This window comes from Mauremys mutica, unplaced genomic scaffold, assembly GCF_020497125.1.
Source record: "Mauremys mutica isolate MM-2020 ecotype Southern unplaced genomic scaffold, ASM2049712v1 Super-Scaffold_100093, whole genome shotgun sequence".
Classification (NCBI taxonomy): domain Eukaryota; kingdom Metazoa; phylum Chordata; order Testudines; family Geoemydidae; genus Mauremys; species Mauremys mutica.
The window spans coordinates 25708-31707 of NW_025423263.1; positions in this window are offsets into that span (position 1 = coordinate 25708).

Here is a 6000-nt window from a genome sequence, read left to right on the forward strand (position 1 = left end):
GGCCCCACGGCTGCCGCCGAGCAGCCGGGCCCCCGTGCCAGCCCGGGGAGTCGGGCCGAGCGGCTGGGCCCCGGTGCCGGCCCGGCCCGGGGAGGCGGGCCGAGTGGCCCGGCGACTCGGGCCCCGGTGCCGGCCCGGCCCGGCGAGTCGGGCCGAGTGGCCCGGCGACTCGGGCCCCGGTGCCGGCCCGGCCCGGCGACTCGGGCCCCGGTGCCGGCCCGGCCCGGCGAGTCGGGCCCCGGTGCCGGCCCGGCCCGGCGAGTCGGGCCCCGGTGCCGGCCCGGCCCGGCGAGTCGGGCCCCGGTGCCGGCCCGGCCCGGCGAGTCGGGCCCCGGTGCCGGCCCGGCCCGGCGAGTCGGGCCCCGGTGCCGGCCCGGCCCGGCGAGTCGGGCCCCGGTGCCGGCCCGGCCCGGCGAGTCGGGCCCCGGTGCCGGCCCGGCCCGGCGAGTCGGGCCCCGGTGCCGGCCCGGCCCGGCGAGTCGGGCCCCGCGGCGCCGGTCGTGGTCCTGGCAGAGTGGACCCGGTCCCCAGGCAGTGTGGTAAGGGGGCAGGGAGGGGGTGGGTTGTGGGGGGGGTGGATAGGGGTCAGGGCAGTCAGAGGGCAGGGAACAGGGGGATTGAATGGGGGCAAGGGTCCTGGGGAGCAGTCAGGAAAGAGCAGGGTTGGATGAGGTGGTGGGGGCACTCAGGGACAGAGAGAAGGGGTAGTTGTATGGGGTAGGGGTTCTGGGGGGCCATTGAGAATGAGAGGAGGGGTTGGGTGGGGCGGCAAGGGGCAGTCAGGGGACAGGGAAGGGGGGGATGGGTCAGGGGTCTCGGAGTGTGTGTGTTAAGGAACATGAGGGGTTGGATGGGGCACGACCCCCCCCCCCCACGGAGGGGGGGGAAAGGAGGGAACCCGTTGTTAAAATTTTGGAGGGAGTAGGGAACCCGTTGTTAAAAATTTGGCAGCTCATCACTGGTCATAACGACTTTTTATTAAACTCAATGAAATAGTAAGTAAATTGTAAAACAGGTAGAATTACAGAGTTACAATTGTATTACTGGTTTCAGAGTAGCACCCGTGTTAGTCTGTATCCGCAAAAAGAACAGGAGTACTTGTGGCACCTCTTGCAAGGGAAACTAATGTAAAGAGCTGTCAAAGCTACTTTGGAATTTACTTTTTAGCTCAACTAAATAATCTAATACACAAACTAAAATAAAGTTTAGAGAGACCGAGCTTAACTGAGTCCCTCTTGAACTTAAAGTTTGAAAAGAAAATAAGTGCGGTCTATTACTGGTTAATAGCCGTCGTAGATGGATAGCATGAATACGTAGTTGAAGATGGTGAAGTGTAGAGAAGAAGGAGGAGGTCGAGGTGGGGGTGGGGATACCATAATGAGGTAGGTTACCTCTTGTTATAGAAATAAATGCCGGAAATTCTTCCTCTTATGCCCAAATTTCACTCTTCTCCCATAGAAATGTTAGGGTACGCTTACTCCATAGGCTAGTGCGTATGGATGGAAGGTATCTGCGCACTTGTGGGGTACTTGTTAAGTCTGTGAGTACAACTTTGAAAAATCCCCTTTGCTATTCTTCATTGTCTGTTGGTCTAGGTAAAGGGTCTTAGACCTAAGCGTAGGCACTTTATTTGAGCATAGGAAAAACAGTTCCTTTTCTGGGTAAAAGGGCACAGGATATAGCTATGCTAACTTTGCTTTAGCTTAAAATGCAGGTTTTTGGCCTGTAGGTTTCTTGCATTACAGCCAAACTTATTTTTAATAAGAATTAATAAACCTATCACAGTACTGTACTTATTAGAAAAGAGATATTGATGCAGGCAAGCAGATGAATCCAGAGGGCTATAGATGTTACTGCCTAAAAATGAGATGGGGTTAAAACTATGGAATATTCTTTGTGACAAGTATTCCACAAATTCCACTGACCTCCCTTGTTTTCTTTGCCTGCAGTAGGGATTCCAATTTCCAAACCTGATGTGATCTCGCAGCTGGAACGAGGGGAAGAACCGTGGGTCCCAGACCTCCAGGGCTCTGAGAAAGAAGTGCTCCCAAGAGCTGCCTTCAGAGGTGAGGAATTGGTTAAACAACTCAACAACTGCTTAGGAATGCAGGAAACATTTGGGATGCCCTACAAAGACCCTGTGAGCTCTCCAAGTTCAGGATTGTTCCCTGCAGATGTGGAATCATTATGGCAGATGTCACTCATGGCTTCCCTCCTATTCTGACTGACAACTAGCAGCAGGTCCCTCCCTGATCTCACTTTCCCCTGAGAGTTATGGTGCAATGAGGACCCAGAACTCTGATCCCTTCCTCTCTTCTCTGTGGAAGGGTTTGGGGAAAATCAGCACCTGATAGGTTTGATCTCTCCCACATATATTTTGGTTTGTTCATCCCTTTTTCCATTCCTCTCTCTGACGTTTCCTTTTTTTAGGGAGTGACCTATGTCTGGATTCTCTCTGTCTCCCATCCAGCGATGGGCTGGTGAGTGAGAACGAGGAGGAGAAACCCCAGCAGGAAGACACTGTGCAAGTAGATTCCCTTTGGATCTTCCTGATAACAGCCAATGTGGATGTTTCCAGGAGTTGTGCACTCCCAGAAAACACAAAAGCCTGTGAGACTCAGCAGAGGCCAGAGGAAAACTACAGTAGCCACTCAGCCCTTATTCCACGCAACAGAATCAACTTGGAAGAGAGACGCTACATGTGCCATGAGTGCGGGAAAAGCTTCAAGTGGTGCTCTCACCTTATCGCACATCGGAGAATCCACACTGGGGAGAAGCCCTACATGTGCTCTGAGTGCGGGAAAAGCTTCAATCGGCGCTCAAACCTTATTACACATCAGAGAATCCACACTGGGGAGAAGCCCTACACGTGCGCTGAGTGCGGGAAAAGCTGCAATCGGCGCTCTACCCTTATCGCACATCAGAGAATCCACACTGGGGAGACGCCCTACTCGTGCTCTGAGTGTGGGAAAAGCTGCAATCGGCACTCTACCCTTATCGCACATCAGAGAATCCACACTGGGGAGATGCCCTACTCGTGCTCTGAGTGTGGGAAAAGCTTCAATCAGCACACAAGCCTTATTAGACATCACAAAATCCACATGAGAGAGAACTGTTCTAAATCCCTGACTAGGGCTGGCCAAAGTTTGTTTTTTTAAATTACATTTGCTGATTCCCACATAGTGATTTTTGCACCATCTTCACCAAGGTCTCTCAGCTCCACCAGATCAGTTGCCTGCTTCTGCCTGTTGCAGCTCACCCTTCTTTGGGGTCAGTCCTGTGATCTTTTCTATCACCTCCTTTCCTTTGAGTCGAAGGAGTGTGTGTCCCTCCTGCCAGGAATGTTCATCAGCTCCAGGTGGGGGAGAGGTTTGATCCCAACAAGCTACACTGAGGCAAAAAGTACCTGTGCCTGACATCCACTAGGGCTGTACATGGCCTTGGCTGCTCAAGTTAGTGATCTTAATGTAAACATTTGTAGTGCAGTTGCCGCCCAGGTTCAGTGGTTGGCATTAGCTTTCCCCTTGACCTGACCTAAACTCCATCACTTTTCCTAGTCTAAACAAACCCTGAGCATCACGGTTATACTGTTCCCCCATTTCACAGCAATTGTTAGTCATCGAGTTCTCCCTTGGGGAACCAATTGTTTCATTCCCAGTTGCTCTGATGTTGCTTCAGGTTGTGCTGGGGATCAGATATTTTTATGATCATTGTCCACACTTAAAATATATTGAACTATAACAAAGAGGAGAAACAGGGCAGGGATAGGGAACAATGTCATTTCACCCATTGTAACAACAGATGTAGTTAGGGTAAGTCAGAGGGATTCCCTTATTCCCCATCACCATCCTCCTTCAATCCGTGCTAGAGTCTAAGAATCCTTTTCCTTTCCCCCATTGTGGGATGGGTGACTTCCCAAAGTGCTCCCTGTGCTATAGCACATGGCTAAGCTCAGAGAATAAACCCCAAATATCCCCTGAGCTTTGCTTTTCTCTAGCACTGTTCCTACCACTGTTTCTGTAACATATTTTGTTTTTTATGGGACAGGGTTGTTATTCCTTTGCCTAACCTCAAGCTGGAAGGCCAGGGGGTCTGTTTTCTTTGGCCCCTCCCCACAGACAAATCTGACAAGGTTGAACCTGCCAGGAGCAAACAAAAAGCCCCACCGGTCACACACACAAAGCAGATAGACACACACAAGACAGAGAAGAAACTGAATTATTTGAGCTATCAACATTTCCACTTTCCCACAGCCATGTTAGTTCTGAAGGTTGTTTTAATTTGTTTATTTTCTTGGCACCAGAAATGGGGAAAGAGAACACTGGAGTCAGTGGAATTACAGCAGGGAGGGATGTCTCATGATTTGTCACTAACCAAAGGCTTTGTGAACAGAGCGATAATGTTACTGAATGGTCTGGCTAACCCTGCAGTTAGAAACAATCAGCTCTATGGGTGGTAAATTGACAGGCTCTGCTGCTGATCATGAAATAGAAGCACATTACCTTTAAACAGCTGCTACTTCAGTGCCTCTGGAAGTACAGAAAACAAAGATCTGTGTTAAAGAAAAGTTGCCATTTCTCAGAGCCCCAATTTCTGTTGTGTGTGTACAGGAAGGTTTGAATGTGTAGCAGGTAGTTTGGTCAAGCTTAGCTATTTTATGTGTGTAACAGGCTCCTGCCCACCTCCAGCAGAGGTTTCAATCACATACGATGGCAACTTAACAAATGTCACACAAATTAGTCCATCCCTCCCCATATTCAGTCTCTGACGGGAATGTTAGAATGAGGCAGAGAACTGGGAAAGTATCGCAGTAGGAATACATTAAAAAGTGGGATTAATCAGAGCTGGGCTGCAGACAGAGCCTGTTCTACAGCTGGTGAAGTGACAGGGACACACTCCCGCTAGTGCTGGCTCTGAAATAACAGCAGAAACAGATCGAAGAGAATGAGCTCATGGGCAGCTGCCCTGTCAGTGCATCACTCACCTGGCAGGTGTTACACAAAACACAGCACTTCCCCCCACTGCCACCACTTCATTATACTGGCCATGGGGCTGTTTGTCCTGTAGGACTTTGATCTCTCCGGGTTGTCCATGGTGATTCATAACAGAGCCATTAGTACTCTGCTGCAGTCAGTACATTCTAGACATGGGCATGGTGACCTTCCTGAGGATCTTGACAGCTTTAGCCAGCTTCTTGGGGGCTATTTTCCTGCTCACAGCCACTGTCGTCTTCTCATGCCTTGTCCTGGGGGCCCAGCTGCTGGTTGAATGGGAAGGAGCCAAAGTGCTGGTGACTTTAGCCCGCACTAAGTGGCCTTTGCTCGTCAGACTCCTGAACCCCAACTGGATGTAGTTCTTGTTCTTCTGCACAACACAGCTCTGGAGAAGAGGGATCTGCAAATGTACATTCATGTGATCCCTTTGTTTAATTGATGAAAACATAAACTAGAGACTTAGAGGCTTGGAACTGATTTCAGCTGATGGACAGGTTTGCTAGGTTTTTGTGCATTTGGACAGTGAAATGTTGAGTGTTACATTCATTTCAAGCATCCCTGTATAATGGAGCTCCTGAACATAATGGAGAATGGAAATGGAAATGTTTTCCCTTTTTTCAAAAATAAAAATAAAAAAATAAGAGGCTTATTAGAGGGCACTTGGATTTGAAGCAGGAACCAGTTGATCTGCAGTGAAACACTCTACCACTGAGCTATACCCCCTGAGAGCAGATACTGTCCCCATTGTAGCTGAAGCACATCAGTGATTCCAATAGCAGGGGCAGGTTCTCTCTGGGGCACAGAGATTTTTCGGGGAGTTGGTGGCTCCTTTCTTTCCTCACCCTGGAGTAAATGCAGCTTTTTATTCCATGGTACATGTTTTATGGACTAACAACAGCAGCTTGAAGAAAGAGGAGAGGGAATATCTCACTCTCAGGGCTGAAGGTGGCCACGTCCCCTCTGTCTGGCCGTTGCCATTGCAGGAGAGAAGGTTTCAATGGAGTTG